Source organism: Phacochoerus africanus, chromosome 4 (assembly GCF_016906955.1).
Source record: "Phacochoerus africanus isolate WHEZ1 chromosome 4, ROS_Pafr_v1, whole genome shotgun sequence".
NCBI classification, from domain to species: Eukaryota; Metazoa; Chordata; class Mammalia; order Artiodactyla; family Suidae; genus Phacochoerus; species Phacochoerus africanus.
This window is the reverse complement of record NC_062547.1, coordinates 73,153,348-73,167,471: the sequence shown is the minus strand read 5'-3', so window position 1 is coordinate 73,167,471 and position 14,124 is coordinate 73,153,348. Positions and strand designations below refer to the sequence as shown.

The 14,124-nt window shown below is 44.2% G+C and overlaps 1 protein-coding gene across 3 annotated transcripts in view; it reads right to left on the bottom strand.

The window, feature by feature from the left end:
* The window catches only part of RFX2 (regulatory factor X2), a 102,061-nt gene that overhangs the window by 46,675 nt on the left and 41,262 nt on the right, over positions 1-14,124 (bottom strand). The window lies entirely within an intron of this gene.

Below are 14,124 nucleotides of genomic sequence, written 5' to 3'. Positions count from 1 at the left end.
AGAAAATAGTTGAGAGCAGAGGAAAGAAATGGCACATTGCTTTGGGCTGGAGAAAAGTCCTCAAGCATTTCAGCAATAAGGAAAAGGGCCCTCTGTTCCTTCGCCCATGAGAAAGCGTAAAACTATATTTCTTTGTAGTCAGGCACAGACAGTCTTGCAAAAAGGTAGTTTAAAACTTCTCTGCCAAAAGATTCATTTAACCTCAGCACAAAGTGGCAGATGATACAAATGGTCACTCCAGGAAAATGCTAAAAGTCAAACTCGTCACTTGGTTTTTGTTTTGTTTTTTTTTTTTTTTCAGGCCATGCCTTCAGCATATGGAAATTCCTGGGCCAGGGAACCAGCACCATAGCAGTGACCCACGCCACAGCAATGACAACATTGGATCCTTGACCCTGAGCCACGAGGGAACTCTGAAAGCGCTTCATTTTAAAATAAACACTGGCTAGGCTACCTTAGGGCTTTGAGAAACATTTTATTTTTTTATTTTTTATTTTTTTGTCTTTTGTCTTTTTAGGGCCGCACCTGCGGCATATGGAGATCCCCAGGCTAGGGGTCTAATCGGAGCTATAGCTGCCAGCCTATACCACAGCCACAGCAACGCAGGATCCGAGCTGCATCTGCAGCCTACACCACAGCTCATGGCAATGCCGGATCCCTAACCCACTGAGCAAGGCCAGGAATCAAACCTGCAACCTCATGGTTCCTAGTCAGATTCGTTTCCACTGTGCCATGACAGGAACTCCTGAGAAGCATTTTAATACGAAAACTGCAGAGAGAAGAAGTAGTGTTATGGTCAGATACACCTGTCCCCATCCCTGTCCCTCCTGGCCGTGGCTCTGAGCACGTTCACCCATCAGTGGCGTCTCTGGGCTCCTAATTCCCAGGGAGGCTGGAACAACAAGGCACCAGGACACACTGCCCAGGACATACTGTCAGAACATGTATATATGTTTCTGTATAGCCCCAAGAGTCCCCACCTCTGATAATGAATGGAGGTTTGTTTTTTTTTTAGCTTTGTTTTTAAAATACAAAGAAAAACTGATAATAGATTAAAATAATTTGCCTAAGGGAAGCAGAAGCAGGTATGCACTTGGATCTGAGAGTGTTGGCTCGACCCCATTTTTAGTGACCATGCTGTGACTCCCCCATCTCACTCCCGAATACCACTGGATGGACTGTGGCCGTGCTCCGTGCTCGTGGCATTCTCCTTTCCCATGACCTTGACTCACTTCTCACCACCAGATGTCCCCAGAGCTACGCAGTGATTGGTGCCCCTTACTTTCTTTGCCTCTTTCTGAGGAGGAGGAAGAGGAGATTGTGAATTTCCAATAATGTATTGCCTGGGTCTTCAACTCTCTCTGCCTTCCTGATGGAACTGACCTATGGAATTATTCTGTTGGAATTTGCTTAATCGAGGTCCCTTAGTTTTCTCTGACCTTTAAACCCATCATACGGCCCCGCTATATCACTTTACTCCCATCTGAAGCCAGGTGGGTAACTTCAGTGGCACTAGGAAGAAATGGACTAGAACTCTCCATGTAACAAATCCACTAGTGAGAAAGCGAGAAGGCTGACTTCATTGAGACCAGTTTCATGTTCCACAGCTTAAGTCTTATGAAAACAAGAAGGGGTTGTGAAAGGCTGGGATAGATGGTGGGCCCATGCTCTGCTTACTGTGGCCAGAACGCACCCTCCAGAATGCAAGTTATTCAAGATCACATGCAGTTTTGATGTTAGGGTGTTCCCTAGTCTAACACGCCCCTGACCAGGCCCTGGCTGTCTATCACACTGCTTAGCAGATATTGTTTAGACCAGAGTCAGAAAACTTCTTCTGTAAAGGACTAGAGACTTTGGGGCCCAGCTGGTCTCTGTTGCAACCACTAGACTTTGCCATCATGGCACAAGAGCAGCCATGGCTGACAATGAATGATCCCGGCCGTGTTCTAATAAAACTTTATTTGTAAAAACAGGCGATTGGCCAGGTTTGACCCATGGGCCACAGTTGCTGGTCACTGGTCCATATAATTTGGGCTTGATAAAGCAATGTGGTTTTGGAAGATGGGTAGAAAAATTACACTTCCTGGATTCAAAGCCTTGAGGCCTGGTGGCCCTTGATCCAGCACATAGTTCTGAGGCCATATCTCACCAACGTGACAAGACTGAAGGGGGCCCCAGAGCACCACCCAAGTTGTTAGGAGGGTGGGGCTATTGACATTTAAAGACAAACAGAGGAGTTTCATTGTGGTGCAATAGGTTAAGGATCTGGTGTTGTCGCTGCAGTGGTTTGATTGCTGCTGTGGTGCAAGTTTGATCCCTGGCCCTGGGACTTCCACATGTTGCAGGCATAGCCAAAAAAAAAAAAAAAGGCAAAAGGAAATATCAGACACTGACCTGAAATGACAGTGGTATTCCTGAAGCTTACAATGTTGCTAATAAAATTGATTTATCAAATCCCGGAATCCTGGAAGCCAGATGTATCCCTTAAACTTAAGATGGGATTTTTGGACACAATGGACAGATCACTCTGGAGAGCTGGAGTGGATTGAATAGTATCCCTCCACATTCACATCCACCCAAATCTCAGACTGTGACCTCATTTGGAAATAGTGTCTTTGCAGATGCACTCAAGGAAAGGATGGAGGTGAGATCATACTGCATTAGGGTGGACCTTTAATTAATCCAGTGACACTGCTCTTGTAATAGAAAAAAAGGATGCACAGGGAAGAGGCCATGTGATGATGGAGGCAGAGACTAGAGTGATGCCAAGGAATGCCAAAGACTGCCAGGTCCACTAGAGTTCGAAGAGGCAAGAAGGATTCTCCCTTAGAGGGATCCAGAATTGTGATAGAATAAGTTTTTGTTGTTTGAAGGCATCCAGTTTGTGGTCCTTTGAATGGCAGCCCCACGAAATTCACACAGGGGTCCCTACAATGCATCCTGTATAGAATCCTTTCTCACCCACCTAAGATAATCAAGGTTGTAGGTTGCACATAAGCTGATCTGGTTTCCTTAAAAAATGTTTTATTTTGGGAGTTCCCGTCGTGCCGCAGTGGTTAACGAATCCGACTAGGAACCATGAGGTTGCGGGTTCGGTCCCTGCCCTTGCTCAGTGGGTTAACGATCCGGTGTTGCCGTGAGCTGTGGTGTAGGTTGCAGACGCAGCTCGGATCCCGTGTTGCTGTGGCTCTGGCGTAGGCCGGTGGCTACAGCTCCAATTCAACCCCTAGCTTGGGAACCTTCATATGCCGCGGGAGCGGCCCAAGAAATAGCAACAACAACAACAACAAAAAAGACAAAAGACAAAAGACAAAAAAAAGTTTTATTTTGGTCCATTAATCAAGGGTTCTTGACACATTAAAGTTTAGGGTTTTTTTTAAAGAAAAGTAGTTTTTAAAAGGTATGCAACAGAGCATTGTCTTTTAGGAATGATAGAGCAAATTGGTTGGACTAACTCCTCCTGATATCAACTATAAAATCTAGACAAGTGGGTTTTTTTGTTTGTTTGTTTGTTTCTTTTCAAAGCAACTATTTAATGACACTAGAGGGTGACCAAAGCAGTCAGACATTGCCAGGGAGCCTACCTTTGAAGGACCACTGTCATTGGTTAGTGACTCTGGCTTTTTGCTTGAGGGCATGCCTCAATCCACAAATGCTTAGGTGGCAGAAATCGGCAGCTTGGTTGTCTTGATGTTTATAATATTGAGAGGGAATTTGGGAAGAAAGTGAGCCACAGAGGGGGTGAACTTCCAAATCCAACTACAGGGTCCACCCAAATCTTTAGCCAACTGGGGTAGACATGGGAGTCTTGGTGAAAAACCAACAGTACATAGATGAAAAAAGCTATGAGGAGATTTCAGCTGTTACTTGCTTCAGCCAAGTTAAAGAGAGGACTCAGTCAGGGGAACAGAGAATCTAGAGATTCTACAACGTATCAATCATGGTATCTAGAATCCAATAAAGAATATGAGAAGAAATAGGAAATTGTGACTCTTACTAAAGAAAAAAAAGAGAGAAGTCAGTTACAGCCAAACTAAGTTAATCTATGTGATACAAAGCAGCTACTAAAAATATGCTTCAAGAACTGAAAGGAAGTTATACGCACAATGAATGAACATATGAGAATTTCAATGGAGGAACAGAAATTTTAAAGAAGAACCAAGTAGAAATTTGGGAGCTGAAAAGCACAGTAATTAAAATGGCAATTTCACTGGAGAGGCTTAATGGCTGATTAGAGATGTAGAGGAAGAGTCAGTGAACTCGAAGATAGATCAATAGAACCCAGTCTGAAAAATGGAGAGAAAAACAAATGAAGAAAAATGAACAGAACATGTAGTCTAACATACATATAGCTGAAGTCCCAGAAGAAAAGGGCAAAATATATATTTGAAGAATGGCCATATGCCTCTTAAATTTGGTGAAAGACATCAACTTACAGGTCCCAGAAGCTCAACAAACTCAAGAAAGATAAATATAAAGAAAATCAACTTAGGTGTGGCATGGTTAAACTACTAAAATAAAAAATTAAAAAGAAAAAGGTCTGTAAAGAAGTCAGAGAAAACTACATTTTATACTCAAGTAAACAATGACAAAGATGGTAACCAACCTCTCATCAGTAACAATGGTGACCAGAAGACAACAGAATGACATCTTTAATTTGTTGGGGGCCAAAAATTTGTCAACCCAGAACTCTATATCTAGCAAAGCTATTCTCTTTTTAAAAATTTATTATTTATTTATTTTGTCTTTTTAGGGCTGCACCGTGGCATATGGATTAGACCCCAGGCTAAGGGTCTAATTGGAGCTACAATCTAATTGAAGCTACAATCTAATTTCTGCTGGCATACACCTCAGCTTATGGCAATGCTGGATCCTTAACCCACTGAGCAAGGCCAGGGATTGAACCTGCGTCCTCATGGATAGTAGTTGGGTTCATTACCACTGAGCCATGACAGGAACTCCAGCAAAGCTATTCTTAAAAGGAAGATGAAATAAAGACATTCTATCTAACCAAAACCTGAAGAATTCTGCCATCTAAACTATAAGAAACACATAATTGATTATCCTCAAAGAAGGCAGGGGATAAAGGACAAAAAAATAGATGAAACAAATAGCAAAATGGCTGTCCCCTATCCAGACATATTAATGATTACATTGAATGTAAATAGAGTAAATACTTGAATGAAAAGGCAGAAATGGTCAGCCTGGATAAAAAACAAGATCCCATTATATGCTGGCTAATGAAACCCTTTTAAAATACTAAGGCATACATAGATGGAAAGTAATAGAATGGAAAAAGATAAACCATGTGCTAATCTTAAGAAAGCTGGAGGGGCTTTAATAACCAGACAAAATAGACTTCAAGGCAAGGAATATTACTAGAGACAACGAGGGGTGTTTCATTATGGTAAAATTACCAATTTATCAGGATGACATAATCATTACAGATGTGTATGCACCTAGTAATACAGCTTCAAAACAGCACTAAAAAATAAATCAGGAGTTCCCATCGTGGCGCAGTGGTTAACGAATCCGACTAGGAACCATGAGGTTGCGGGTTCGGTCCCTGCCCTTGCTCAGTGGGTTAACGATCCGGTGTTGCCGTGAGCTGTGGTGTAGGTTGCAGACGCAGCTCGGATCCCGAGTTGCTGTGGCTCTGGCTTAGGCCGGTGGCTACAGCTCCGATTCGACCCCTAGCCTGGGAACCTCCATATGCCGCAGGAGCGGCCCAAGAAATAGCAACAACAACAACAACAACAACAAAAGACAAAAGACAAAAGAAAAATAAATAAAAATAAATAAATAAATAAATAAATAAATAAATAAATCATCATGACCGGAGTTTTTGGTTGTTTTTTTTTGTCTTTTTGTCTTTTCAGGGCCGCACCCATGGCATATGGCAGTTCCCAGGCTAGGGGTCTAATCAGAGCTACAGCTGCCGGCCTACGCCAGAACCACAGCAACGCCAGATCTGAGCCACGTCTTTGACCTACACCAGGGCTCACGGCAATGCTGGATCCTTAACCCACTGAGCCAGGCCAAGGATTGAACTCACAACCTCATAGTTCCTAGTTGGATTCATTTCTGCTGTGCCACAATGGGAACTCCATGAATGGAGATTTTAAATACCCTTCTCTCAGTGATTCTGATAGGCACTAAACAAAAACATCAATAAAGATACAGAATATCTGAGTGACACATCAATCACAATGATCTAATCAACATTTACAGAACCCAATCACCCAAACCTGTTTTCAAATGTACATATGGGGAGTTCCCGTCGTGGCACAGTGGTTAACGAATCCGACTAGGAACCATGAGGTTGCGGGTTCGGTCCCTGCCCTTGCTCAGTGGGTGAACGATCTGGCGTTGCCGTGAGCTGTGGTGTAGGTTGCAGACGCGGCTCGGATCCCGTGTTGCTGTGGCTCTGGCGTAGGCCCTCCGGAGGCTACAGCTCCGATTCGACCCCTAGCCTGGGAACCTCCATATGCCAGGGAGCGGCCCAAGAAATAGCAAAAAAAAAAAAGACAAAAAAAATGTACATAGGGCATATTCTAGGCCATAAGGCAAGTCTCAATACATTTCAAAAGAAAGAAATTATTCAGAACATGTATGTACTTTGACCACAATGGAATAAATTAGAGATCAATAAGATATCTAAAATGCTAAAATATTTAGAGAGTAAAAAATGCACTTCTAAAATTACCCACAGATCAAAGAATAAACCGTAAGAGAAATGAGAAAATATTCTGAACTAAATAATGAAAACATGACATATCAAAATCTGTGGGATGCATTCAAAGCAATGCTTAGAGGGAAAAGTTAAGCTTTATAAACTTACATTAAAAAACAAAGGCTTAAAATAAAGTTTTCAACCTGAGGAGCCACTAAAAAGACAAGCAAATTAAACTTAAGTTAAAAGAAGGAAATAATAAAGGATAAACTAATAGAAGTTTTAAAAACCTCTCCAATCATCAGGGGAAATGAACAAAACCAAAATTTCCTCAAAATTGAAATTTCCTCAAAAGAGAAATGAGCTATCAAGCCACGAAAAGGCATGAAGGAAACATAAGTACATATTATAGTTGCCTCTTGAGCGACTCAGAGTTAAGGGCATTCCATGTGCAGTTAAAAATCTGAGTATAACTTCACAATAGGCCCTCTGTCTCTGCAATTCTGCATTCTTAGGTTCAGCCAAGCACAGATTTTGCAGTACTGTAGTACATATTTATTGAAAAAAAAACAAACAAACCACAAATAAGTGGACCCATGCAGTTCAAACCAGTGTTGTTCAAGGGTCAACTGTACTATATGAAAGTAAATGCATACATACTGTATGATTCCACCTATATGGCATTCTGGAAAAGGAAAAACTGTGGAGACAGTAAAAAGATCAGTGGTTGCCAGGAGCAGGGGAAGGAGGAATGGATAAGAGCACAGAAGACTTTTAGGGCGGTGAAAATACTCTGTATGACACTGCACATTTGTCCAAACCCATAGAAAGTACAACACCAAGAGTGAAGCCTGATGTAAAGTAGGGACTTTGTGTGATAATGACATGTTAGGGCAAGTTTATTAATTGTAACAAGTGTACCATGTGGTGAGGGATGTTGATCATGCGGGAAGCTGTGCATGTGTGAAGGCAATGGATATATGGGAAATTTCTGTACCTTCCTTTCAATTTTGCTGTGAACCTAAAACTGTTCTTTAAAAAAAATCCTAGAAAAGAAAAAAGAGGAGTTCCCATCATGGCTCAGTGGAAACGAATCTAACTAGCATCCATGAAGACATAGGTTCCAGTTCGATTCCTGGCCTCGCTCAGTGGGTTATGAGTTAGGGTTAAGGCGCTGCCATGAGCTGTGAGGTAGGTCACAGATGCAGCTCGGACCTGGGTGGCTTGGGCCATTGGCTATAGCTCCAATTCGACCCATAGCCTGGGAACCTCCATATGCCTCAAATGAGGCCCTCGAAAGACCAGAAAAAAAAAAAACCAACCTAAAAAAAGAATGACAATCCCTTATTAAAGAGAACATGTTTTGTTCTCTCATGTGAACAAAAGAGAAAAGGAGAGAAAAATAACTACAAATTGCCAGTGTCAGGAATGAAATGAGATATACCTCTACGCAATACCTCTAGAAATTAGAATGATAATAAGAAATGATTATGAACAACTTTAGCCAGTAAGTTCAATTTAGATCAAATGAACACTTTTTTGAAAAACACAACACACCAAAACTGATGCAAGAGGAAATAAAAAATATGAATGTTATATATCTAACAAGGAAATTGAATACATTATGGAAAACCTTTCTACAAAGGAAACTCCAGGCACAAACAGTTTCACTGGTGAATGCAATCAAATGGGATGGGAATTAACACACAAATTCCATCAGAAAATAGTGAAAGGAATACATCACAACTCATTTCATAAGGTCAGCAAAACTCTGACACCAGGAGTTCCCATCATGGCACAGCGAAAACGAATCTGACTAGGAACCATGAGGTCGCAGGTTCGATCCCTGGCCTCTCTCAGTGGGTTAAGGATCTGGCGTTGGTGTGAGTGGTGGTTAGGTTGCAGACGCAGCTCAGATCTGATGTTGCTGTAGCTGTGGTGTAGGCCAGCAGCTAAAACTCCGATTAGACCCCTAGCCTGGGAACCTCCATATGCCGCAGGTGTGGCACTAAAAAGAAAAAAGAGCCCCCCCCCCAAAAAAAAACCCAAAGAAAACAAACAAACCCTGACACCAAAACTTGGTAAAGCTATTATGAAAAAAGTATTTAGACCAATATCTCTGATGAAAACATATGCAAAAATTAGAACAAAAATTAATAAATTTAATCCAGAAATATATAACCCATACTTACAATGTCAATTGATTTTTTTTCTAATGAAGCCCCAGCACTTTTCTGCCTGCATTGAGTTTTGACAAAGGTGTCAAGGCAACTCAACAGAGAAAGGAAACTTGCTTGAACGAATGATTCATATGGGAAGAGAAAAACAGATGAATCTTGATCTCTACCTCACACAATACACAAAAATGATTTTGAGTTAGATCATAGACTTATACATAAAAGCTAAAACTATAACTACTAGGAGAAAATGGGGGTATAGGTAAAGGTCTCTCAGGATGCAGAAAGTAGTAAACATAAAGAAAAAAATTGACACCTTAGGGAGTTCCCGTCATGGCGCAGTGGTTAACGAATCCAACTAGGAACCATGAGGTTGCGGGTTCGGTCCCTGGCCTTGCTCAGTGGGTTAAGGATCCGGTGTTGCCGTGAGCTGTGGTGTAGGTGGCAGACGCGGCTCGGATCCCGAGTTGCTGTGGCTCTGGCTTAGGCTGGTGGCTACAGCTCCGATTCAACCCCTAGCCTGGGAACCTCCATATGCCGAGGGAGCGGCCCAAGAAATAGCAACAACAACAACAAAAAAGACAAAAGACAAAAAAAAAATGATACCTTAGATTTCGTCAAAATTTGAAACTTATCTTAAAAGGTTTCCTTAAGAACCCAAATTGAGGGAGTTCCCACTGCAGCTCAGTGGTAACAAACCCAACTGGTATCCATGAGGATACAGGTTCCATCCCTGGCCCTGCTCAGTGGGTTAAGAATCCGGCATTGCCACAAGCTGTGGTGTAGGTCACAGATGCAGCTAGGATCTGGAATTCCTGTGGCTGTGGTGTAGGCTGGCAGCTGCAGCTCTGATTAAACCCCTAGCCTCGGAACTTGGCCAGGGAAAGTGCCATGGGTGCGGCCCTAAAAACAAACAAACAAATGAACAAACAAAACACCCAAATTGATATGTCACAATTTGGAGAAACTATTTTGCAAAATATGTATCTGACAAAGGGCTTTTATCCACAATATATAAAAAGCTCCTACAACTCAATAATAGGAAAACAACCTAATGAACAAAAGACTTGGACAGGCCACTTCACAAAGATGTACGGATGCCCCCAAAATACATGAAGTCGTGCTCAACTACATTAGTAACTAGGGAAATGCAAATTAAACCTGCAATGAGATGCCTCTAAGCACTTGCTAGAATGGCTAAAATAAAAATATCTGGAGTTCTCTTGTGGATCAGTGGGTTAAGGACCTGGTGTTGTCACTGCTGTGCCTCGAGTTCAACCCCTGGCTCAAGAACTTCCACACACCATGGTTGAGGCCGAAAAAATATATATCTGATGACAACAATAAATGTAAGCACACAGAAGAGAAACTGCAGCTCTCATACATTTGTGGGGATGTAAAATGATAGCCCCACATTGGAAAAAAGGTTTGGCAGTTTTCTCACAACTTAAACCTACCCTTTAACCCAGAATTCCTCTCCCAGATGTTTATCCAAGAGAAATGGAAACATATGTCTTTGAAAAGCTTGTACAAGCACGTTCATAGCAGTTTTCTAGCCAAACGGGAGACATAACCCAAATGTCCACCATCAGAAGAATAAATGAGAAATTGCAGATTGTGGTAGGTTAAGGTGCATAGCGTAATCCCTCAAGCAACCACTAAACACACACACACACAGCCAAAAAGCTGATAGAGGAACTCTACTCATTGATAGAAAAGTATGAACTACTGACAAACGTTAACACATGGGTGAATCTCAAAATCATTACACTGAGTGAAAGAAGACAGATCTGAAAAAATATATACAAAATACAGAACGGGCAAAGCCAATTAATCCAAAGTCAAAAAAAAAAAAAAAACAATTGAGAAGAGTGTGGGTGCAGGGATTGACTGGGAAGGTGGGAGTGGGGTCAGAGAGAGGTGGATAGTCACATTCTCATGGGATAGGGTGTGTTTTTCATGGACAATGCATTTGTCAAAACTGGACAGCTATGGTTTGCCCATTTACTGTCTATAAATCTTAACCTTAAAAAACCTTTACTGGAGTTCCCTGGTGGCTCAGGGTGTTAAGGATCTGGTGGTGTCACTGCTGTGGCTCTGGTTACTACTGTGGCATGGGTTCGATCCCTGGACCATGTGGCTGTTGCAGAAAAAAAGAAAAAAAACCCAAAAACAAACCAACAAAAAAACCTTTACTAACTAGTGAAGGATGGGGAGTGGGTGTAGGTTTAGGTGGTACAAGAATGGCAGGATGCTGATAAGCACAGAGGTCCATGGCGACTACGTGGGGTTCATTGTCCTGTGTGTGGATTTTGTTGATGTTTGAAATTTCCACAATAAAAAATTACACAAAAAAACCCATCCGGCAATTAGCTTTCAGCCACAAAGAATAAGCAAGAGCATGCTGCCTTTCTCAATGCTGCCTTTCTCAATCCGCTGGTTTGCCAAGCCAGTAGTCCTTGAAGGCAAGACCAGCAGTTTCAGGAGTCTTTCTGGAAGGTGTGAGGCAGGATTAGGGTGACCCTTCCCCCGGGGGCAACAGGGAGGTAGCTAGCCCGAGGACAGGGGCACCAGTCAGCCCGACACAACATGCAGTCCTCTGCTTTCCTTCTCGCTGCTCAGCAGAGTCAGGCTCCTGGGTGGTCGCAGTCACCTTGGGCGGCTGTGCTTCCGCTCTGAACTGGAACTTGCATTAGGAACCGGGATCCTTCCGGGGCCGTCCTCCCGTTGTTTCCATCACCCTCATTTGTCCTCTCTCCTGTTTTTCTTCTCTGAGCAGAGACCTGAGCATTCTTCCCCGACTCTCTTCATCAGTGGTCGTTTCCTCCAACGTGACCGTGGTCCAGCCTGGCCTGGTTCGCCCAGGGCTCTCTGTGGCACAGAGACGTGCCCAGTGTTTATGAGCCAAGCACATTTATGTTTATGTTTATTGCTTATTGTTTATGAGCCAAGCATATTTCATTTGCCATCTGGTCCCAGATAAGGGCAGACTGGGGAAATCTGGAGAGGGCAGGGCCATTGCTGCAGCTTCCCCTCCTCGCTGGTGTGGCGTTTACCAGGCACGCCTGACCTTCTGGAGACGCTGCCCAGTAACACCCACCACCAGTGGGAACGCGGGCGAAGGTTCCTGAGTGTGTGTGAGGGGGCAAAGGAGAGACCAACGGCCAGCAGCCCTGGATTAGGGCCTCGGTGAATGAATCTGCCCGGGCACAAAGAGAAGAGGCTGCTGTTTACAGGAAAATACTCTGGTTACCTAGTAACCAGTAATGACAGGAAAGGAAATGCAGAAAAAGCAGAGGGCAATTTCTGGGCCCTGTTCCTGGCCCAGCGCTGACTCACCAGGACCCGAAGCACTTTCCCTTCTATTCCTGTCCCTCTGTAGGCCAAGTGGAGGCATCACCTGCCTCACAGAGGTCTGGTGGGTATTTAGAAAGCAGCTTCTCCTCTCTGGGTAATTAGGGAAAAGCAAGCCTGGCGCTTCTTCGTCCCCTTTGTTCTGATTGGCCAATTAACTTCCGCCCTGGGGAGCCTCGGGCCTGGTACTTTTACTTTGGAGACAGACACACTGCCTCCTCAGGGGCATCAGTTCATGCTCCACTGGTACCTGGTGGCATCTGGATGGCACCAGAGTTCACTGGGCCCCAAGAAGGCAATTCATTTCATCCCTCTGGATAAGAAGCAACATGTTCAGATGCTTCTGAAGAGCACAGGTTGTTTCAAACCCTGGGGTCTGGCCTGATCCTTGTGTTGATACTTGCAGGGTTAGCATATCAGGGGGTCCAGAAAAATCAGGGCCCTTTGCTTCCCCTGGGTCGCCTTCAGTCTGAGGCTACGTCTCGGGAGCAAGTCATGTGGGGTTTAGAGTCTGTCTCAACCGTCCCTGCTGGTGGGTGGCCCCTGCTGAGCACCATATGCCCAGGAGACCCATATGTTTGGAGATCTAAATGTCCATCTCCTTTCTGAAAAGTGGATCCTTTAACCTCCATGATGGTAGAAACCACATCCTTTCTTTTATTTTTTTTGGCCATGCCTACAGCAAGTTCCCAGGCCAGGGACTGAACCCACACCACAGGAGTGACAACACTGGATCCTTAACTCACTAGGCCACCAGGGAACTCCCCACCACATCCTTTCTTGATCTGGGATCACTCCCATGTCCCCCTGCCCTCCCAGGAGGCATTGATGCAGGCTTCCCACTGCAGACACTTGGCTGGTCGTTCTCTGTGGGGGGCTGGCCCAGGCACTGTGGCTGCTGATGGCAACCCTGGCCTGTACCCACCAGACCCAGGAGCCCCCTGCCTGCCCTGAGTCTCCAGACACTGCCGAGCATCCCAGGGTGGGGGACAGGATCGCCCCGACTGAGAAGCACTCTTCTCAGAGAATGAGCAGCGTCTGGGAAATGAGGGGAACAAACAGCACTTGAGTACAATGGACTCACAGAAAAGTCGAGAATGAGAATCACAAAGAGGGCACTACAGTGACCTGGGCACCCAACTGTTGCAATCCTGTCAGACAAAGAGCGTGGAGTGAGACGGGAAAATAACTGAAGTCTTGAAAGATGACCCACTCTTTCCAAGCATCATAATTTCAAGTCACATCAAAGGATCCTTGGTTCCTTCTTTGCCTAAACCTTTTGGGTGCCCTGGCATTCCTTGGTCAATTTTCAGGGGTGTGGTTTTTTTTTTTTTTTTTTGTCTTTTGCAGCAATGGACTTTGAAGGACCAGAGCTGGCTCCGAGTCACTCTGGAATGAAGTATCTTCAGAATTCAAATTCCTTTTCCTTTCGGTAAGAACTGGGCTTCTGTTCCTGTTTTCTTCTCAGGAGCCAAACTTTCCCTCTCTCTCCAGCAGAATGAGGATCAGGCTCCAGCCCTGGAAAATGGCCCTTGTAGGGCTCTAAGCACCATGCAGAGGGGGAGGCAGCCAGACACCCAGCTGGCCCCAGGGGGCCAGGGTCGCGTGGGACAGGCCAGCCTGAACTCCAAGGACGGCTCCCTTCCCCCCATGGTAAGGAGGCAACATCCTCTTACTTTCCTCTTAAAGAGAGGTGACTTGACTACTCACGTCAAAACTGTCCAACCTGAGGTCTGGTTACCTCGTTTCGGCTGTGGTCTGACTTCAGCTGCCACTGGCAATGTCACAGACTCAGGGGAAAAATGTGAATTAAAAAAACCCCTCAGCCTGCCCTGACATTTTCACCGGGCAAAATGTGCTTCTGGCAGGCAATTCAATGCCACTGTGTATTTGTAATCACGGAAATGCCGCAAGACTTGG